Source organism: Grammomys surdaster, unplaced genomic scaffold (genome assembly GCF_004785775.1).
Source record: "Grammomys surdaster isolate TR1022 unplaced genomic scaffold, NIH_TR_1.0 278, whole genome shotgun sequence".
Classification (NCBI taxonomy): domain Eukaryota; kingdom Metazoa; phylum Chordata; class Mammalia; order Rodentia; family Muridae; genus Grammomys; species Grammomys surdaster.
This window is the reverse complement of record NW_021604719.1, coordinates 316,163-340,100: the sequence shown is the minus strand read 5'-3', so window position 1 is coordinate 340,100 and position 23,938 is coordinate 316,163. Positions and strand designations below refer to the sequence as shown.

Here is a 23,938-nt window from a genome sequence, read left to right as displayed (position 1 = left end):
AGCTACCAAACAAAAAAATGATGTGGTGGTGATAGGTCCCAGGTCCTCTGAACTCAGACTCTAGTTTGTGTTTCATAACATGGTCAATGAATTCCAAATAGGTAGTCTTGGCAAACACCGACCCTTTCCAGAGATTGGGTTTGGAGTACAGTCAAAAGAATGACCCATAGTGAACAAAGCCTTGGGGAACTGTGAGAAGAGACAGAAACCAGGATAAAAGGCAGAAAGCCTTTTATGTAAAGTACATTTTGTCCCCTAGATTGTTCTTGGATATGATTTCATGACTCCTGTGACAAAAACTTACATTTTCTTAAAAGACATGTTTATTCTTGTTGGACGTTAGAACATAGCTATAGAACCTAATCTGGTGAAAGGATATGCTGAGTACTGCACTCAATGTGCCCTGAATCTGGATACGGCCTTCTTCTGTCTTGCTTTCATGCTTTCTCAGACGTAATCCATAGTATATGGCAGATTTTGTGTTTAAATTGTCTGTCGTGAGAAGCTTCTGGGAAGTAGCTGCTCTGTTAAAATTCAGTATGTGCGCCGGGCAGTGGTGGCACACGCCTTTAATCTCAGCACTTGGGAGGCAGAGGCAGGCAGATTTCTGAGTTTGAGGCCAGCCTGGTCTACAGAGTGAGCTCCAGGACAGCCAGGACTACACAGAGAAACCCTGTCTCGAAAAAACAAAACAAGTCAAAACAAAACAAAACTAAAAACAAAAATACTTCAGTATGTGCTTACTGACATTTATTTACATGTTTTTCTGAACTCAATCAACCTTGGATCATTGCTTTCTCTGTTGCTCTCATATATAAAAGTACACTAAAGCTCAACTAAAGTTGTCCCCAACATTTGACTGTAGTCTACCCCCTTTATTTTCAGGCCTTCAAATACCAAGTCTTGAAGACACAGATCTGTATAGGTTGGTGAAAGTCAACATGGGGGTCAGGTAGCTGTAGGTCTTGACAATGGCATTGAAGGTGGTCTTGTCAAAGTGCTCCATGGTGGCAGTACAGCCCCTGGTTGATGGGTAGCAGTCATCTATATTAGCCATCAGCAGCAGCTTCTGAGTGGGTATAGATCCAGAGATGATGTTCCTTGGGGGAGGGATGAGACACATCAGCACAGAGCCACACTGGTCACCTTGCATGGAACAGTGTGAGGCTTGCCAATCATGTTTCTCCAGTTCCTCTCCATACTAGGACAATGGCAGTGGCTATCTCCTTGGAGCACTTAACATAAAGATCAACATGACCACTGTAGTCCCTAATATTGACAAAATTCTTGAACCTGGTCTACCAGGCAGCCAAGTCTGCACTGGCATGGTCCTCATCCTTTAGAGGTGTTCTTAGGAAAAAGTCAGTTATCATGGATTCCTTATTGGGCAAGGAGAAAAGTAAATCCCTTTATCACCTCCAGGGACTTCATCTTCACTTCCTTGACTAGGTGGCACAGCTTGATGACAAGGATCCACTGTTTGTCTTCAGCTTTGCCTCCACAAGTCCTGAGGCCCTAACCACATCCACAACTGACTGACACCTGCCCCCTTTTCCATAGAAGCTAGTGTTGTCTACTGTGGTGGTTTGAATATGCTTGGCCCAAGGAGTGGTACTATTAGGAGGTGTGGCCTGGTTGGAGGAAGTGTGTCAAAGCCTATGAGGGTAGGTTTTGAGAGACCCTCCTCCTAGCTTCCTGGAAGTTAGTCTTTTCTTAGTCGTCTTTGGAATGAGATGTAGAGCACTCAGCTCATCCAGATCTATGTCTTCCTAGATGCTGTCACCCTCCCACCTTGATGATAATGGACTGGACCTCTGAACCTGTAAGCCAGCCCCAATTAAATATTGTCCTTATAAAATTTTGCCTTGGTCATGGTGCCTGTTCACAGCAAGGAAACCCTAACTAAGACATCTACTATTTGGAGTCTTCCCAATGAGTGAATTTAACTTTCTAATGATCATGTGCCCAGCTAACAGCAGAGAACAAACTAGAACCCAGATTTTTACAACGCCTCAACTGAATTAGTCTACAAGCTCCATTACAGTTATTTCTCACAGCTTACCAAGTGCCTGTACTGTGTCATCAGGAGCCACTCCAGACTCGGGACATGAGGTGAAATAATTGTTTATTGTTATAGAATTAACTCATCACTTTATAAATTTTCCTGACTTTTCTTCATAAACCAAATATGTTATCAGCTGTTTCACATTTGTCACCCTCCATCCATTCATTTGTCAATTTGTCAAGTATTTAGTGTACTGTTGATTATGCTTCAGTAAATACCATGCTTGCTAAAGCCAGAGTTCGTGAAGCACAGTCTAGCAGAAGAAGTCAAATAAACCAAATTTTGGCCAAGACTAAAGACTGTTTAGTATTCACTAAGCAGTTAGCATATACAAGCCTCTTACATGACAATAATGCATAATAACTACTTTCAACCACAGACAAGGAAAAAGAGGTTTAGGAAGTTTAAGCATAATTCAGGTTACTATACTCAGGCAATCTTGTGCTACCATGTTTTTCTCTGGATCCCAGTGTGATACAGACACAGGGACTGTATGGAGAGAACTCTTCCTATGGAAAAAAACAAGGAGACAAACAAGGATAACTGAAGGATACCTTAAAGACAGCATTTTGGAGGTAATTTTAGGAACAATAACAATGTCACTAAGACTGAAGCCCTGATGTACAGGGCAGCAGCAGGATAGAGGCAGACAGAGTTGTATTTTATTCTGAGTGGTAGAACATAGTATTTAAAGTGTCTGGGGGTGAGGACAGAGCAGGCCAGTGTGAGCACAGTGAGAACGGAGGTTCAGAGCAGAGCAAGCTTACATTAGATTAGAGCTCTGGTATGATGCTCTTGAAACTAAGCTTGATGAGACGCCAGACTGACAGCAAGGAGGGGAAGACTTGGGAGTTATTTCAGAGTTAGATTCAACAAAACAAGGTGATTGTTTGGATGGCTCAGGAGTTAAGAGCACTGGCTGTCCTTCAAGAGGGCCTGGATTTGATTCCCAGCACCCACAAGGCAATTTGAAACCATCTGTAACTTTAGTCCCCAGGAATCCAACACCTTCTTCCAGTTCCCATGGCACCGAATTCATGTTGTGCACAGACAGACAGGCAGGCAAAACACTCATAAAAACCACGTTAACATGCATGTAATGTTTTAAAAGATTTCGGTAAGTAGCGCTAACTTATCTAGTATACAGACCAAGCACAGCAGCATTCCAGTAAAATTCTGCTTGAGGCTATGATACATAAACCTTTCATCAGTTCCTATCTTTTTTCTTTTTTAAGAGCAAAATAGAAAGTGAAGGATGAAGGATGTGAAAATCAAATTATTTACCCACATCCCAGTCTTTTTTTAAAATATTTTTAAAAATTTATTTTATGTATATGAGTACACTGTTGCTGACACGCCAGAACAGGGCATGTGATCCAGTTACAGATGGTTATGAGCCACCATGTGGTTGCTGGGAATTTAACTCATGATCTCTGGAAGAACAGCCATTGCTTTTAACCACTGAGCCATCTCTCCAGCCCCCACATCAGTCTTATTGGTACATAAAAACTCTATTACCTTTGAATAAGAAGTTTCCAGAACTGCTATGAAAGAGCACAAGTAATTTTTGTACAGAAGAATGTGTCAAGTAAAACCATCACAGAAAAATACAAAAAAAACAAGTAAAGTGCTTACCTGCCATGTTGGAGACTCTCTAGGTTCAATTCCTGGTACTGTCTACAAAACAAAACAAGAACAGAGGCCTGGGAATGTGGCCGTTGGTAGAGACCTCACCTAGCACTCATGAGGCTCTGGGTTTGATCCCCAGCATCATATAAATCCAGTGTCATGTACCTATAATTCCATCCCTCAGGAAGTGGAGGCAGGAGGATCAGAATTTCAAAATCAGCTTCACCTATACAGTGAGTTTGAGGCCAGTCTGGGCAGCACACACCAACTCAAGGCAGTATTGTTGAGATTCCCCAAGGGAAGTGGAGTTAGTCACTTATTCAATATTTTCATTACCCTTCTGCTTCAGTCTTACAGTAAGAAATAAAGGCAGTGGTTCCTAGACCCAGTCCTGCCAAGGAGCTTGTTGTTTGATAAGGAATACCAAGAAACGAAAGAAACTAGAGATGTGGCTTAAACTTCCACCAGGGGCTAGCTTGGGTGCTGGGAGCCAACCAAAGGACTGGGGCTCAGCTCAGTGGGCAGTGTGCCCTCCTTACCAGTGCCAGGCTACATTTCCAAGAAGTGGCATCTGACTATGTCACAGACAGTGTAAGAAAGCAGGTCAGGGGCAGAAAGGCATGGTACGGAGGCGTTTGCTCCCAAAGGGTGCTCTCTTTATTTTGTTTCAACATAATATTTTTATTTATTATTTGGGAATGTCACATCACACACCCTAATCATACTCACCTCCCAGGTATACCTCCTAACCTTGTCACACACACACACACACACACACACACACACACACACACACACACACACACGAAGAAAATTAAAAACAAAACCAAGTCCAATTTCTGGTGCTCATATCCTCACTGGAGCATTGTCAAACACCCAGTGACCAGCTGCTTAAAGAAGACGGAGTCCTTCCCCACCTGGATCTCCATCAGAAGCCCTTGATACTGGAGCACTACACTTTAGCATCCTTTTTACATTTTTTAAAAAAACTTATTTATTAGGTATACAATGTTCTGCCTGCAAGTATGCCCACAAGCCAGAAGAGGGCACCAGATCTCATTATAGATGGCTGTGAACCACCATGTGGTTGCTGGGAACTGAACTCAGGACCTTTGGAAGAACAGCCAGTGCTCTTAACCTCTGAGCCATCTCTTCAGCCCCCTTATTACAATTTTTTAAAGTTCTTTCCAATGGTGCTCTGTCTAGGCTGTTACTTTTGGGGGATGGGGGTAGAGGTTGTCACAGAAGCCCTCTCTGTCCCTCTTTCAGTATCAAGAACTAAAGGAGTCATGAACACAAACAGTGGCAGCTCCTTGATCCTGGCTTACCTAAGTTTGAATCCTGGATCTGCCTCTTACTATGTAATTTAGGGCAATTTATTCCTAGCGTTAACACATCTTAAAGCAGAAATAACTGTATCTTCCCAAAAAAAAAATTGCCATGAAGGTTAAGTGAATATAATCCCATTTGGGGTATGTCTTCGTTGGGGTTTTATGGCTGTGAAGAGACGTTATGACCATGGCAACTCGTGTTAAGGACAACATTTAATTGGGAGTGTCTTGCAGTTTCAGAGGTTTAGTCTGTTATCATCATGACAGGAAACTCGGCAGCGTGTAGGCAGACGATGAAGGACGTGTAGGCTGAAGAAGGACCTGAGAGTTCTACATCTTGATCTGTAGGCATCAGATCACACACTGGGCATGGCTTGAACATGAGACCTCAAAGTTCACCTCCACAGTGATATGCTTCCTCTAACAACTCCAATAAAGCCACATCTCCAAATAGTGATACTCCTCAGGGGTCATTCACGCACATGAGGAGTTTATGGGAGTATCTCTGGGGGCCATACCTACTCAAACCACCTCAGGGTATTTCAGGCAAGCTCTAGTAAGTTCTAATAAACACCAACAGTTGGGATTACTAGAAGTGCCGTTTTTATTTTTGTTTTTTTTCCTCTGATGTCTTTCTTCTTCGGTTGTTTTGAGACAGCATCTGACTGTGTGGCTGAAGCTTATCCTTTCTGTCTCAACTCCCTGAAAGATGGACTCATACCTCCAGTCCACCTTGGCAGGAAAGGCACCAGGAACTTGAAGCTGGCCGTGTTGCATCTGCAATCAAATATCAGAGGATGGGCTGGAAAGATGGCCAAGCAGGTAAATGCATTTGCTGACTGAGCTCAATCCATGGAACCCACATAAGAATCTGGATGCTTCAGTGTGTGTGATCCGCATACTCGTACGGTGAGTGGTAGAATCATCTGTAGGCTCACTAGGCCATCTAGCTAGCTGAGAGTGTGCAGTGAGGCACCAGAAATAAGAGAGATCCTGATTCAACAAAACCAATGGGGAAAATTGACTCTTGACTCCTAAAAGTTGTCCTCTGACCTCCATACGTACACTATGGCACATAATACCCATAAACTAAATAAATAAAGTTTCAGAATAAGAAAAAGAAAAAGAGATCAATCAAGGAAAACTAATGCTCAACCAGCTTTCTGCATAGTCTATCAGCCAGTATCCCCTGCCAGGGAACACTCCCATCCACAGTCAAGATGGCCCCTCCCACATCAGTCACGGTAGTCAAGATAATCCTTCACAGGCATGGCCGAAGGCCCCTCTTCCAGGTGGATATAGATTCGATCACATGTCAATTGACACTAGCCATCATGTGGGACATCCTCTTCTTATCTCTCCATGCCTGAGTCTGAGTCTGTTCTTCTAGTCCTCTCTGTGACACAGAATGCCCCCAATTTTCTCAATGCCTTAGCTAAGAAATAGATATGAACTCTTAGGCTGAGGCCTGATTCAGAATGGCTATTGCTGGCAATGTTAGCACAAACTAAAACTTAAAATGACTATGACTGTATGCAGTAAAACATAGTATTGATTAAAGGGGGAAGATAAATTTACCCTGGAAAGTTGCATCTGATACAGATAACAGCACTCAAAGAGACTTCATGCCAGAGACAACTCAAATTGGTTGATTCTGATCTATACAGAACTCTTGGGTGATTAATTTTACATCTCTAATTTTTTAAAAAGATTTATTTATTTTATGTATGTGAGTACATTGTTGCTCTCTTCAGACACACCAGAAGAGGGTATCAGATCCCGTTACAGACGGTTGTGAGCCACCACGTGGTTGCTGGGAATTGAACTCTGGAAGAACAGTCAGTGTTCTTAACTGGTAAGCCATCTCTCCAGCCCCTTCACTCTAAATTTTAAGGGAGAGGATTTGGGAATGTAGTTCAATGGCAGAGCAAGTGCTTAGCGTGGGCAAAGCCCTGGGTTTGATCTTAATCATGAAGGAGACTTGAATGAAGAACTGCTTCTGTCAGAACATCTAAAATGTTCTATGAGCATGCAGCAATGCTTATATAATTTTGATCTGTTATTAAATTATTACTAGGGTGCAAAGGATTGGGTTCAGAAGTGGGGTGTGGATCAGATTGGGGGGGGTGCATGTGCACAGAAGAGGTGTTAAGGGGAAACAAAGGGCATAGTGTCCTCAGAATAAGCACCCTACAGACCCTGCCCTCAGTGCTCTCAGGAATCCTATATTATTTATCATGGCTGACACATCAATAGAACAGTGTGCAAATGTCAGGGTTGGGCCCTTAAGAAAGAGTTCTAGCATTCTCTACCTGTGACACCCTGAAGAAGCTCCCATTACCCCAGGCTTAAGCCTCCTCTTCTGAACATGGGACTTGCTGCAGTGCTCACTCATCTGACAGCTAAAGGCCACAGAGACAACGCCTGTGTAGCTTCAGGTAGACACGAGCTGTGGCAACTCTAACTGCATGTAAGTTCATTAAGTTGCATAGACTTTGTTGTCTGGTTAATTCTGGTGTGTTACAATTTTACTTGCAACTTTTTAAAACAATAAAGTTTATTTTAAAAATAGCTACTATTGAGGGGCTGGAGTGATGGCTCAGTGTTTAAGAACACTCACTGATTGTTCTTCCAGAGGTCCTGAATTCAATTTCCAGGAACCAGATGGTGGCTCACAACCATCTGTAACAGAATCCAGAGCCCTCTTCTGGTGTGCCTCAAGACAGCTACAGTGTACTCACATACATTACATAAAATAAATCTTTAAAAAAATAACTGCTATTCTATGCCATTAACTGGTATTCTATACAATTGTTCTACTTTTCCTCTGTCCGTCCGTGTGTGTGTGTGTGTGTGTGTGTGTGTGTGTACACTACCAGAAGTTACTCACATAGCTGGCTGCTAGTTCTTTTGAGGTAGGATCTTCAGATCACATTTCTCCCCCCCTCTCCCTCCCCCATACTACTTCCAGGGCCCAGCACAATGCTGTGCTTAACATCAGATCCTACTGGTTTTTAGTTGGCGGTTGCATGCAAAAGAGAAAGCAAAATTAAAAGGGGGGAAAGAAAGGGGCCAGAGCTGTTAGACATGTGGGGTGCATCAAAAGCCAACTGGACAGATGGTTAGCAGGGGATCGGATCAAGGCAGGGAGAACACCTGGGCTCCCTACTAATTAGCTGACAGGTGGGTCAAGAATTGGAAAAGGTAGGACATTGGATTTGCTTTTCCCGCAGAATCTGAGGCTGCCCGAGGCAGGGTGTGTTACGATCGTTTCTCCTCCTCATGGCTGAGTTAGTACATGTTCAGAATATGTCCCACTTCACCTTGAAGCAGCCCTGAGCAGAAGGATAGCGTAACTGACAGGTTGATAACTGGGCCTTTCACAGAAGGCCCCAAGCCAGCCGCTAACTCTCTGCTTCCTCCCATCACATCTCCCTGCAACTCAAATACAGCTTGGAAAGACAGCTCGGTGCCCTCACAGTCGCTGCGGCTTCCTCAAGCCGTGACATGCTTTCTCTTTTATGAGCCTGCGGGGCACTAATTCTCCTCGCTTGACATTTATGGCACCTCCATGTTAGCAAGAGGCTTCATGGCCATTTTTATGAGAACTGCCTTGCTGAGTCCTGCCAGGGTTCATCACCCAAGCTGATCAGGACAGAGCAAAGTGCCCACACTGCCTCCAAAGGAGTCAGGAACAGGGTCTTCAGATGTCACTGCTCCTCAAAGGTGTCAGGGGCAGAACAGACTCATCGATTGCCCTCTGCAGCCTCAGCAACTGTGTCTAGCTCTGGCCTTCACATCCAGCCTACCAGCAGGTCCTGAAGCCAAGACCCCAAAGGACTCCTAAATCCTCCATTTCTGTCTGTCACCCTGCAGCCTACCCCACTCCACTACCAGCACTGCTTACTTTATCTCCTGCCACTGCCGATCACCCTTCATCCACCCAGGGGACAGCTGTGACCTCAACTCACTGACTGAATCCATATTTTTTTTCAAGACAGCATCTCTATGTAGCTCCTCACTGTCCTAAAACTTGCTCTGTAGATCAGGCTGGCCTTGAACTTAAAGATCTACCTACCACTGCTTCCCGAGGGCGGGGATTAAAGACATGTGCTGTATACCATGCTCCGCTTTGTATACAGTTTTTAAACTTACTGACATTTGGGGGGGAATTGTCATGGATATCCTGTAGTAAACATATAGTGTATAGGTGTATGTGTGTGTGTGTGATGCATGCTCACTCCAGGGGGAACCCCCCAGTTGTCATTCTTCAGGTACCATCTACCTTGGGTTTTGAGATAGGATCTCTTGCTGGCCCATAGCTCGCTAACTAAGCTAGACTGGCTGTTCAGCAGGCTCCAGAGACCCTACCTGTCTTCATCTTCCCAGTACTGGGATTTCAAGTTTGTAACGCTAGTCTTTTTAAAGATGAGTTCTGGGGATTCAACCCAGCCCCTCCTGCTTACAAAGCAAGCACATTATTCACCAGGCTTCCTCCCTAGATCATATGTTATATATATATATATATATATCTTACAAGTTATGGAGCTTTTTTCCCCAGGCTGCAGAGATGGCTCAGTTGGAAAAGCCCTTACTGTACAAGCACAAGGATCTGAATTTGGATCCTTGGCATGCATGTAAATCAATGACTGGGTGGTGCAATTCCAGCGCTGAGTATATAGGCTTGCTGGTCAACTAGCCTAGCCAGTCTCTGAGCTCTCCACGTTGAGTGAGAGACCCTGTCCCAAAACACAGAGAGCCATGGAAGAAGAAATCCAACACTGACCTCTGGTCTCCACAAGGATACAATCTGTAGCATCTGTGTGCACACAGACAGGCATACAATTCTTTTAAAAAATTGAAATAGGCAAGTGGTGGTGGCAGAAGCCTTTAAGGGATCTCTGTGAGTTCGAGGCCGGCCTGGTCTACAGAGTGATTTCCAGGACAGCCAGAGTTACACAGAGAAACTCTGTCTGGAAAAACAAACAAAAAAATCGAAAATATAGCAACCATTTGAAAGCTGATTCTGAATAAAAGAAATTTATCCAGAATAAAAATCCATATGTTCAGAGGACCTCCCGTGGATGGCTGGCACCCTGCTCCCTTCTCCCTTGTCTTTCTTTCTTATTACTCTTGGCTCTTATTCTGACTTCAGGGACCACTATGTTCTTTTCTGCCTCTGGAGTCCCGGCGCATACTCTAACTCCTGGAAAGCTCTTGGCCCAAACTCAGAACACAGGGCTTTCTTCTATCCTTCCATTTAAGTAGATCCATCATGAGGAGCCCTATTCCCACTTCAAAACTCTCTAGACACCGTTAAAACATCTCTGGCCTGCCTCCTGAACTAGAGTACAAGCTCCACCAGAAGAGAGACATCAAGCACACTTTCAGGCTGTGGGCCCTGCCTCACACAGTAAAAGGCATAATTAGCTCTGAAGAAAAGCCAACCCGGCTTCTTTTAGCAAACCACCTGCAGTTTTCACTTCTAACAGTAGAGGGCAGCAAAGACCCGAAATTGTCTAACTTCTGGCATTGCTGTTAAAACTTTTCTAAATTGTCACATCTTGCTCTTTGTCAAAGAGCAAACTTGGAGTTCATCAGGAATTAAAGGTATGTATTCACCCAAACAGACTCTTCTCTCTCCTTTATCCACGGAGCATTTTTCGCTCTGAATCACTTACAAGGCGTTTTTGTTTAAGATTTCAAGCTGCCAATGTACCCTTAAGAAACAATGGCAGATGTTATAGAGCCTAAGCCAAAAAGAAGCCCAAAGGCCTGAAGCCTGTACCTGCCTGCCGAACAAGCCTGAAGTGGGAGGAGATTCGCACTTCACAGTCCACAGCTGTTGGGATTTAGGGATTTACAGCTCTCCCTTATGGCGAGTTGGGGGAGCGTGTGCGGTTTGAGCTCCAGTTCCAGTAAGAACAAGCTGTGTCTGCTTCGGTCTCCTCTCCACATCTGTCTCTGCTCTACTCCACCTTCTCTTTTTATTAACGTCTTGAACAACTGGCCCCTCGGGGCAAGAATTTCAAGGTCTAAGTCCCCTGCCTTTGTGGGCTGCCTGGGCACTTTCACTGACTTCATGCTGAACCTGGATCACCAGACATAGTGTCTCCGCTACCTACAGTGCCTTCATTTACCTAACTCTGCCAGCACTTCCTTCAATTCCTATAGGTCTCGGACATAGGTCAGTGCTCTGTGGGTAGAGCTACTACGTTTGATTGAAATAATGATAAATATAATCAAAAGGGCCATAAGGAGCCAGGCTTTCTAGCCCAGTCCTATAATCCCAGCAACTTGAGAGGCTGATACAGGAGGATCCAAAATTCAAAGCCTGCTTGAGCTACTACAGAGCCAGTTCAAGACCAAACTGGACAACTTAGTGAGATCCTGTCTCAAAAGGAAAAATACAAAAAGGGCTGGTGGTATAGCTTGGTATCAGGGCACTTGCCTCGTGTGCACAAGGTACCAGGTTCAATCCTCAGTACTGCTGATAAAGAATGGGCTGTGAGGATTGTCAACCTCAGCATTGCTGACATTTTGAGCTAGACAGGTCCTTCCCACATAATAATAGAGGAGAATTCTAAATTGCTCGTGACATCCTGGTTTCCACAAACAGAGTCTTAGTTAGGGTTACTATTGCTGTGATGGAACACGATGACCGAAAGCAAGTTGGAGAGGAAAGGGTTTATTTGGCTTACACTTCCACATCACTGTTCATCATCAAAGGAAGTAAGGACAGGAACTCAAACAGGGTGAGAACCCAGAGACAAGCGCTGATGCAGAGGCCATGGAGGGATGCTGCTTACTGGCTTGGTCCCCATGCTTTGCTTGGCCTCCTTATAGAACCCAGGACCACCAGCCTGGATGGCACCACCCACAATGGGCTGGGCACTCTTCCATCTATCATTAATTAAGAAAATGCCCTACAGCAGGATCTTATGGAGACATTTCTTAAACGAGGCTCCTTTCTCTCTGGTGACTCTAGCTTGTGTCAAATTGAAATAAAACTAGCTAGTTCAGACAGGCTGCAATAACCACAATGTCTCCAGATGTTGCCAACTATCCCCTGGAAGAAATTTTGTCTCCAATCCTTTGAACGGCTACTTTGAGACTGCGGTAGAGCATTCAGGGATACTGTTGCTGCCTGGCATCCCGATCCTTGTGTTAGCTATGCTCTCCCTACTCCATGTGTATCTCTTGTCACTTGAAGCCTCTGGACTTGGTAGACTGGACACCTGACCTGACCTCACCTCTCAGTTTCTCTCCCCTGGGAATCTGAAACTCAGATCAAGGGACAAACCAACCACCACATGGGGTCCTAGTGGAAGTCAAAACTTTAATGCAAATTCAGGAGATGGCGTGGTGGTGGGGTAAACAGGGACATGTAAACAGAGTCTCCCTCATGCAATTATTAGAATAAGGAAGAGGCAAGAGGCACGAAGTAGGCACCTGGTGTGAGCTCCATCTGCCCTCAATAATTCTAAAGTGCAACTACACTTCAGACGTTGGTGGTTTAAGACATCCCTGTGCATTTCTAACCATTGCCTCTATTGTGAGAGGGTGGTGGGTTTTTTAAAAAGTATTTTCTGTTCCTGGCCAATGTGAGGCTCTACCAGGTAGATTCTATATGTGGCTTGGAACTGAAATTGTAAGCAGAAAACAACAGGGTACGAGTAGCTGATAGAGCCTGTTCTTGGCTTTGCCTGACCTGGCCTTGTCACAGCCTCTTATCATTGACTCAGAGCCAGCTTACCTGCTGACAGCAATGGCCACTTGGGTTTCTTCCTGTAGATTCCTGAGCAGGTGAATCTGGTCAGGTCATATACAAAACATGGCCAGCTGCTTGCTCAACAATCATCGGTCGTTAGTTTTGTATTGGTGAATATTCCCAGGTGGTGAGTGATAATTAAACTGTATGAGCAATGAGGTGTGAGGGAAATTGTAGGGGGAAGAGACTTACAGGGAAGGATATCATCCATGATACATGAGGATGAACCAAAGAGGGTTCTACCCCTGCCCTTCCGATCCACTTCGGGTGTGTCATGTGAAGACATGATACATAAAGTTGGGTAGGTGTCTTGTAACAGAGGTAAAGCTGGGAGAAAAGTTGACAGAGGAGGGCTCTCTATCCCGGAGCTGGTGGATCAACGCTCCTGGAGCTCTTTACCTTCGGACTTCTTATTACATCAGGTGTCCTTACAGTTTCAGCTGCCTTGACTCAGATGTCTTGTTACTTGAAGCCCAGATGATCCTGACCAGTTCGGGTCAGCTCATCTTTTCAGGCCAGGTCTCTCAGGTCCTAGGATAGATTCTGGCTGGCAGGTCTGTAAATAGAAGAAATTAGAGACTCAGTGAAGCTTCACCGTGGAGTTCCTCTACTCTTATCGCCTAAGAAACAAGGACATTCTTTTATAGAACTGAATTATTATTATTATCATCATCATTATTATTACTACTGCTATTATTATTGCTGTTATAGATTTAACAGTAATTATGTTATCATATAATACAAAAATCTTAAACTCCAATTGTCGGGCTAGGGAAATAACTCAGTCAGTACTGTGCTGTTTTGCAAGCACAGGGACATAAGTTTAATCCCCAGAACCCACATAAAGACTAAGGGTTAGGCACACAGTCTTGTAATCTCAGCCCAGGGGAGGAAGAGATGGACCCCTGGGACTTACTGCCCAGCCAGCCTAACTTAATGGGTAAGCTCTGGGCCAATGAAAGACACTGTCTTAAAAACAAAGTGGATTATTCTCTTGAAAAATAAAACCTTAGGTCGTTCTTTGGCCTTCATACCCATACAAACACACTCACGTGCATGGGTATGCATGCTCATATACAAAGCAGCCTAGGGAGGTGACTCACTGGAGGGAGAAAGCAAAATAAAAACAACTTGTCAGGTCTCATAGATCGTCTTGGCAGCGGGTAGGAGGCAGATGAAAAAGATGTAGTTACGTCTTTGGAGCTAGGGTCAGCAATGTAGGTTCTCCAAGCTGCTGAGGAGGGGAGGAGGAGAGAGGGAGGGTTGTCAGAGAAAAGAGTGGGAAAAGCCCAGTGTCTTGGCAAGCATCCTCAGTTAGTACTGGGTAGATATCCAAAGAAGAGCTAGAAAGAGGGAAGGGGAAGGTCCGCTTGAGTTAGAACTCGGGAGAGCTCGCAGGCTTTGTCATGCAGACCCGTGAACAGCGGTCTGGAATCCTTCTCAGCCTTCATTTTGTCTGATGGCTGCAATGCCTTCCTTACCTTCTCTTTGTAGTAACTTTTCCTTATGTTAAATCCTTCTCTGCCGTGTCTATTCCCACTTCTGTCCCTTCGCGTTGAGTCTTCACTTCTAAAATGATTACGATCAACTTGACTTGTGAGTCTTACCTTCCGAGGTTTCTAATATCCGACTTGAATCATCCACTCTCTCCTAGTGGTCTTCTCCAAGGTCATCTTGAAATACGAAGTTACACTGGCTCTCAGTCTTTGTAAGCATTTCGTTCTGGTTTGTCTTCATTTTTGGAATGCTATTCTGACCAGGGCTTCCTTTTCTTCTTATAACAAGTTATTTGAAGGGTTTTTTTTTTTGTCATTTTTATACAAACTTGGATTTTCCTTCAAGATGAAAGATGGGTCAGAATAGCTTCTCTTCTTCTCTTTTGGTGTCCTTATAAGAACTTTATGGTGTGTGACCCTCACCTGTAACCTGGGTCTATTTCCTTTCATATTGCGGGTTCCTGTCTTAGAATTTGCTCTCTACACTGAGTCTGCCTTTAAGGTGAAAGTTTTAATCTAAAGGAGCCTTTTAGTTTTGAAAGGTCACAGAGCCAAGACTGCCTCTTCTTCAGGCCTTCCTTTTGGCACACTTTCATATCCACTATGGTGTTAGTTGTATTCACAAACTGCCCTCCGCTGCTCTCCAGTGATGACTTCTTTCCATCGCTGAGTTCTGACTCAGCTCTGCCACCCACGTGCCTCCTTGTTCTCTTCCGTGTGCACTGACACAATGTGCATCTTTCATTATCCTTGTTGGCTTTCTTAGGTCTGTTCCGATTTGGGAGCCAAACCCGGGAAACTACCTGCTGTCCTAAGAGAACCTAGGAAGTTACCTGCTGTTCCAGAAAGCCTAGTCAGTGCAAGGTTAAGAAAGGACGTGCGCGGATCTCAGGCCCCAGGAACTTAAAGAACGTCTGGTATTTCCTGGGAGCTGGTTACGACAGTGGGATGGTCTAGGGCAATAAGGATATGACAGTGGGATGGTCTAGGGCAATAAGGATATGACAGTGGGATAGCCCTAAGCAATGGCCCTCACCCAGACTTCCTGGTTTGCTGTGTCTTTATAACCTGCACCCAAAATTAAAGTTTCAGAGCTTGATCAGAATCCTAGACCTGCTCTCATTCCTTGTGTCTCTTGTCCCTTCATTCTTTCGCCCCCTTCCCTAAGGTCTCGTCGAATCCCTGCGGGCTGGGGCAGGGTTTGAGGGATGTCTTTTCCATTGAGATAGCTTTAAGCTGTAAACACTGGGCCATGGACATTGCTGTGTAACCTGTCCTTTAAATACATATTTATTTCATTTTATGAGTATGACTGTTTTGCTTGTATGTCTGTGTGAGTACCACATGCATACCTGGTACCCACAAAAGTCAGGGGAGGATGTTAGATCAACTGGAGTTGCAGTTGGCTGTGAGCCACCAACCAGGTGGATATTGGGAATGAGACCTGGGTCCTCTGGGAGTGCTCTTACCCACTGAGCCATCTCCCAAGCCCTAATCTCTCCTTTTTTTTTATGGGAAAAGAGGATTTGGAAGGACTTACAAGCCTTGCTGCCACTGTTACTGTATTTCCACATTGGCTTATTTGTTGACTCATTGTTTAAACACAAATTTTGCAGACTGAAGTGGAGCAGTTGGGCTTCCTCAGATTCTCTTGGTGCAATTAACTTTCAGAGTCTAGCTGATGGTTCAGCTCCAACTGCCAATGTAAGTCAGTCATTTGGGGACATACAAAACTGCTATCTGAACTGATCACCCACTTCCAGGACCCTTCTTCCAACCGCCTTTGGGGCCCTAATAGATAGCCTGTGTTTTACATGCAATTATACAATATGATAATCTGCAACATAATAATATAATGTTATTATAATGTTATAATAATATTATGATAATCTGTATAATAAATGCTGCTAGGTGGGAAAAATGATAGATTACAATATGACCATGATACAAGCTATAATTTATGACTTCATTTATAAATTGTCTTTTTAGGTATAGCAATAAAGAGTTTGAACAAATATATCCAGCTATATATTAGTGATTACTAACGTAACCATTATGTAGAAAATTTCCATCACTGCAAAAACAGTCCTGCAACATTTTCTATTCAATGTCTCTCCCAATCTCCAATAACCATTAATCCTTTTTTTAAAGATTTATTTATTTATTTTGTATATATACTGTAGCTGTCTTCAGACACACCAGAAGAAGGCATCAGATCCCATTACAGATGGTTATGAGCCACCAGGTGGTTGCTGGGAATTGAACTCAGGACCTCTGGAAGAGCAGCCAATGTTCTTAACCACTGAACCCTGTTAATCTGTTTTTAACCCTGTCATTTTCCTTTTACTTAGGATCATGTAAACCAGCAGCTCTCAATCTTCCTAATGCTTTAATCCTTTAACCCAGTTCCCCATGTTGTGGTGAATCCCCTCCAGCATAGCATTATTTTGTTGCTACTTCATAGTTGTAATTTTGCTATTTTTATGAATCATAATGTAGACATCTGATATATGACCCCAAAGGGTGATGACCCACAGGTTGAGAACCACTGAAAACAGAATCATGTAACATAATAACCCTTTGTTTAAGCATCTTCCACCTAGCATAAGGGACTCAGTCATGTTGTAACACATATCAGAAGTTTGTTAGTGTTTTTTTAAACAACTGTATTGTTTTACTGCATGATTATCCCATAACTTGTATGTGTGGTCACTTGTAAGTGAACAAAAGTATAGTTTCTAGATTTTAGAGATAAGTGTGTGAACAAATCCATGATGACCATCTGTCTGTGCACTTATTTTTCTGAAGGCATAAGTTTTCTTTTTCCTTAGGTAAACAAGTAAGGATGGGTTGTTGGGTTGTGTGTTAAATGTTTGCTTAACTCCATAAGCAAGTACCAAGCTGTTCCCAAAGAGGCTATGACATTTCATACTCCAACTAACTATGTAAAATATTATTTTTTATTATTTTTTAAGATTTTACAAGTATAACATAAATCCATTTTTAGTATTTAAATAAGTTAGGAAATACACAAATGTTAAGATCTCCTGTTACCTTTTTCTTTAACCTCTCTCTACCCCTTAAGTGGGACTGCTGTGATTTTTGATGTATTTCTTGATTTGTTCCTATATTCAAATGGCCCTTGAGGCATCCTGAGTTCTAATGTCACATAGACTGTGGTTTGGGGGCATTGGGGTCAGCCAAACCTGAATCTTCATTCTGGATTGGCTTCAGTTTCTAAAGCCTGCAAGCAGCAATGTGCACACATTGCACATATATATTTCCAATCTTAATTATGTCTATATGGATTATATATGTAAGCTGTATAATAGTATAAAGATATATTTGTTTCAATATATAACATACTTGCAATATTTATGTGTGTAAATATATATTTCCATACAACATTTCTTATCAGTTTGAATTTATAAATATTTTGGTAGTTATCACTTTTTTTTTTAAAGATTTATTTATTTATTATTTATGAATACACTGTAGCTGTCTTCAGACACACCAGAAGAGGGCATCAGATCTCATTACAGATGGTTGTGAGCCACCATGTGGTTGCTGGGATTTGAACTCAGGACCTCTGGAAGTGCAGTCAGTGCTCTTAACCGCTGAGCCATCTCTCCAGCCCTTATCACTTTTTTTTTGGTAGTTTGTTTTCATCTACTTTGAGTATCAGACAGATTACCTAATGTAAAGTTTTCATCTATAACTTAATTGTTCATAAAATTCTTCAGAAGGTGAAAACTATGAGTAAGAACAAAGCAGTTTTACAACATATATATGTTATATACATATATATATGTGCATATACATATAGATATACATATATAATATACTATATACACACATATATACATAAATATATAAATTCATATATATTTAGGTCCTAGTATTTATGAATTATTTAAAATTGACCAAAAGCAGCCATGAACTTAAACACAGAGAAAATCAGGTCACCTCCAAAGGATATTTGTTATATTACTTTGATAATGATAAACTCGAAGAAAAAATGTCAGTCAAGAAGGAATGGTATCGGGGCTGGAGAGATGGCTCAGCGATTAAGAGCACTGACTGCTCTTCCAGAGGTCCTGAGTTCAAATCCCAGCAACCACATGGTGGCTCACAACCATCCGTAATGAGATTGGATGCCCTCTTCTGGTGTGTCTGAAGACAGCTACAGTGTACTCATAAATAAAATAAATACATCTTTAAAACATAAAAAAAAAGAAGGAATGGTTTCAATCTTACTGATGTAAGATAAAGTCAACAAAACTTTAGCAGCAATATGGAAAGTGTAATAAAATATTTTAAATGGAAATGAAGCTCATCAAAGCTTTTATTTAGTAATCTTCCTTCTCTGTTTAAAACACACACACACACAAAGCTGGGCAGATACAGGTAGATCTCTGAGTTTGAGGCCAGCCTGGTCTACAAAGCAAATTCCAGGAAAGCAGGGGATTCACAGAGAAACTTTGACTTGGAAGAAATAGAAAATAAATGCATAAAATACCATGTGCATCTTAGTATAATTTTTATAGAAAAGCAAACACAACAATGTCTATATTATAGTTGATTTGCGTACTTGTGGGTTGGGTCCCTTACTTCTCTCCACATGGGGGTTATCCTATCGATGGTTCTGGATTTTATACCGAGCTTAGGACAGCCTTTAGACTGGACAAGGAGCTCCCTCCTGAACATTCTTCCTAGATTCCAGCATCACAAACTCACAATGAAAAGCAAGTTTAGTAAATAGCACGGGTGCCCACTGTGTGACGCAGTCATGCCCCTCAGGGTGCATCATTTGAGCCATCTCAAATGTGCTTGCCTTTTTCTTTCTTGCCTTTCGTCCTGGAAGCAGAAGGTGACTTTCTTCAAATGTCATGAAGGTTGTGGCTTGTGCTGCTGCCAATGCCACGGAAGGACAGTCCTAAGGAGGAGAATTCGAGCGGTGGCAGCATTTAGGCAGGAGAAAAGACAAATTAATTAACCTGTCAAATCCTTCCTCTCAGATGTCACGAATGCTATAGATTCCTGCATAATAAAGTATTGTTTCCCAGGGGTAATGAACATCCACTTTCTTGCTTCTTCCAGTTTTACTTTGTGGACCCACAGGCAGTCACAGGCTAATGCAGTGTCTGCAACAGCTGCACATGGCAGCCAAAGAACATTTAGCAATATTAAACATTTACTCTTAGTCTTTAGAAACAGCATAGACTCAGTATGTTGGAAGCATGAAGCATAACTGTTAGAGTTTGCTTTCCATAACTGTGATTAAACACTTTGACCAGAGCAACTTGAGGAAGACCGAGTTTATTTCAGCTTACAACTTATAGTTCATGAAGGAAGTCAGGGCAGGAACTTAAGGCAGGAACTGGGAAGCAGAAACTGAAGCAGAGGCCATGGAGGAACCTTGCTTACTGTCTTGCTCTTTATGGCTTGCTCAGCCTGCTTTCTCATACCACCCAGGACCTTCTGCCCAGGAGCAGCACTGCCCACAGTGGCCTGGGTTCTTCCATATAAATCATTAATCAAGAAAATGCCCCACAGGCTTGCCTACTGGCTGGCCAGTCTGGTAGGTACATATGGTGATTTGAAAAAGAATGGACCCCATAGGCTCATCTATTTGAATGCTTGTTCTGGAGGAAGTAAGTCACTGGTAGACATGGGCTTTGAAATTTAAAAAACCCACCCTATTTCCAGTTAGTGATTCTCTCTGAATCTCTTTGTGTCTTTCTCTCTCCCTCCACCATGGCAGTGTCTCAAGAACTGAGCTCTCAGCTGCTTCTCCAGTGCCATGCCTGCTGCCATGCTCCCTGCCATGATGGTCATGGACTCACCCTCTGAAACTATAAGCTTCCAATAAACTCTTTCTTCTATAAGTGGCCTTGGCACAGCAATAAAAAATGAGAAGTGGGTATTTCCTCAACTGAGGCTCTCTCTTTCCAAATGACCCTAGCTTGTGTCAAGCTGACAAAAAGCTAGCCAGCACAATGAAATTATCTTTTTTTTTTAAACTTGCAACTGATATGTTTTGAGCATAACAACTATACATAATCAATATTTGTAAAAATGTTTACTAAAATTTTATTTAGAACTAAGCAATTACTTTTATTTAAAATTTTAATTTATGTAAACATTCATTCATTCCTATACGTATTTTCCTATTATATGCTAATTGAGAGTTTTAGATGTTTTAGAAGAAAAATAACCTTGATATTCTAGTTAATGAAATATGTTTAATTTTCCTATATCTCAGTATTTACTTCAAATACATTTTTGGTGGGATATACTCAGTTTGGAGCCCTTTGAGTGTTATCTTTTAATTGTGTGCACATGTGCACATGTGTGTATATGTGTGTGTGTTTGTGTGTAAATGTGTATGTATGTGTATATGCATGTGTGTATGCACGTATATGTATGTGTACATGCATGTGTATGCATGGTGTGTATATATGTGTGTGTATGTGTGTATGCATGTGTGTGTATATGTGTGTGTATATGTTTGTGTGTGTGTGTGGTTGCATACAGCATGCATGCTCAGAAGTCAGAGCCAGAAGAGGATGCTGGGTACCCAGCTCTATCACTCTGTTTATTCCCTTGAGACAAGGTCTGTCACTTAGTTTGGAACTTGGGCAGCGAGTCCTAAGGATTCTTCTGTCTCTCCCTTCCACGGGTCTGGGTTCTAGTCACATGCACAGTCACATCCACCCTTTCATGTGGGTGCTGGGATTTGAACTCAGGTCCTCATGCTTTCATGGCAAGCACTGTTACCACTTAGCTATCTCCCCACCACCTCTTGTATTTCTTTGTATCATTGAGAATCAAAACAAAATGAGACTGTGGGGCAGAATTACAAAGCCAGAAAGTGGAGCTCAAAGTAAGGGCAGAAAACTAAGAAACAGAGCATGTTCAGAAAGGTTTCCCCTTGCACTTGTACATGGTAGACTATGACAGAGAGCAGCCTTCTGCCAAGCATAGCCTACAAAAAACTCACAAGGAAGCCTTATAAACTTTTCATTTAATGAAGTTTTAGTCACTGAGCAAAGTAATTAAAATAAGAGCAAATTCACGGGACAGATGAACTCCCTCTCACCTCATATTCTTTACTAATGAATGTTTTTCTTCTAGATCCAAACAAGATTTTTAAAAAAATGTTTTCTTTGTATCTAATTCACAACTCAAGGGAGCAGATTCGAGATGGATCTGCCACCCAAAGAAAAATTGCAAGGAAACTGGTGAATCTGGGAAGCAAGAGAAAAGCTCTCAATCTTTATAAATCCTCACGGGAAGGAGAATCTGGAGACACATGGCTCAAGCCTTCTGAACTCAGGAGCGTGTTTCCAGGACAGCAAGCTGAATTCAAATCATTGATTATTGATTTTCTTCATTGTAAAAACTGGCAGAAAAATTAGCATTTCATAGCATGGTAAAACATTTTCAAAAGGAGAAATTGTAGAAACTTTCTTATAGTCTAAAGTGGAAAGACACAGCGTGCTGCTGCTCTTGCTGCTGCTGTTGCTATGCCGGCCCCCATCCATCTTCGTAGTTATTTTCCCCCCAACGATGGAGTTCATAGCCAGAAATACTTAGGTTTCTAATTAAAAGAACTGAAAATGTTAGTTGCACTAAAAGGGGGACAAGGGAAAAATCGTAGAACCGAAAAGAAGTCTGAAATAATAGCAAACAATCCAAGGCATTCAACAAGGAAACAAATGCATTTGTGGGCGCTGCTGCTTCCCAGTAAGAGTCTCACAAAAATACCACTAGGTTATCCACATTCAGGCCTGCTTGTGTGATACCAATAGAACAGTATTCATAGAAGACAATGGAAATGATCTAGTTCCTTAGAAAAAAACCAAAGTAATGTAAATAAACTTCATGCCAAAATGGTGAAGCATGTGAGAGTCATAAAAACTAATGTAGATAATAACATTTTAAAGATTTATTTTGGGCGGGCGGTGGTGGCACATGCCTTTGATCCCAGCACTTGGGAGGCAGAGGCAGGCAGATTTCTGAGTTCGAGGCCAGCCTGGTCTACAGAGTGAGCTCCAGGACAGCCAGGGCTACACAGAAAAACCCTGTCTCGAAAAAACAAAAAAACAAAAACAAAACAAAAATAAATAAATAAATAAAGATTTATTTTATTTTTAATTGTGTGTGTGTGTGTATGTGTGTTTGTGTGCTGGGAACTAAACCCAAGACCTTCTGATAAGGATAACAACTTTCTTACTTAAGAAACATTTTTTTTATTTTATTTTTAACGGGTCTTTTTAAAAAAGATGTATTTATGTATATGATGTATATGAATACACTGTAGCTGTCTTCAGATACACCTGAAGAAGGCATCAGATCCTATTACAGATGGTTGTGAGCCATCATGTGGTTGCTGGGACTTGAACACAGGATCTCAGGAAGAGCAGTCAGTGCTCTTAACCACTGGCTATCTCTCCAGCCCAAGAAACATTTTTTAAATTATTTGTTTAATGGAGTGGTAAAACACTAATTGTAGATTAATAAAGTACCAAGAAGTATTTCATACATATATACTTTGTGTCAACAGATCAAACACACACATCTTCATTTCTTTATGCCAGAAACAATCAGAATCCACTCTTCTAGCTTCTTGTGGCTACAGCACACAGTCACTGTCTAGACTCATCCTCTTGTGTAGCTGCATATCATAGCTGGACTTTGTAAAAAAGGTGGTTTATTTTTATGTGTGTGAGTGTTTTTTCACGCATGTATATGTCTGTGTGCCACATGTGTGCTTGATGTCAGCAAAGACCAGAAGAGGGTATCAGATCCCCTGGAACTGGAGCTACATATGGTTGTGAGCTGCCATGTGGGTGCTGGGAGGTGAACCCTGAACCCCTAGAAGAACAGCTAATGCTCTTAACTGCTGAGCCATCTCTCCATACTCCCTTCCCCCAGCTTCTCATTCAAATCCAGTTGCAACATAGTATCCATGGGATCCTAGTTACCAGCATTCCTGTCTATTGTTCTTCACTTCCGTTGTGAATTTCCCTGAGGCTTTTTTTTTTTTTTTTTTTTTTAAGAAGGGTTTCATTTTGTAGTCCTGGCAGTCCTGGAACTGGTTCTTAGCCAAGGTTGGCCTCAAACTCAGAGATCCGACTGCCTCTACCTCTCAAGTGCTGGGATAGTTCACATACAACTTCTGTTTGTGTGACTTGCTTCACTTAACGTCATGTTCTGCGTTTCTTCCATATTGTTACAAATGACAGGATTTCATTCTTCTTTAGGATGGAATAGTGTTCTCTCTCTCTCTCTCTCTCTCTCTCTCTCTCTCTCTCTCTCTCTCCCTCTCTCCCTCTCTCCCTCTCTCCCTCTCTCCCTCTCTCTCTGTATACATATACAGATATATGTATGATGAAACACACACACACACACACACACACACACACACACACACACATATCCTGCATTTAGGATTAAAACCAGCCTCCGCTTCATTTTACTCCCTCCCTCTGTGTCCATCAACTAAGTATTTAGGAACAATTGTGTTGCTTTTTCTAGGATCAGCCATCCTCACGGAGGCAGAGAGGGGGAAATGGCACATCTAATAAACGGTCCACCTAATTGTCTAAAACCTGTATCAGATATGGGGACCAGACTACAG

General features: G+C 42.4%; 1 pseudogene; it reads right to left on the bottom strand.

Moving 5' to 3' along the window:
* Positions 1–2: 2 nt before the first annotated feature.
* The window catches only part of LOC114629137, a 36,195-nt pseudogene continuing 12,259 nt past the window's right edge, over positions 3–23,938 (bottom strand).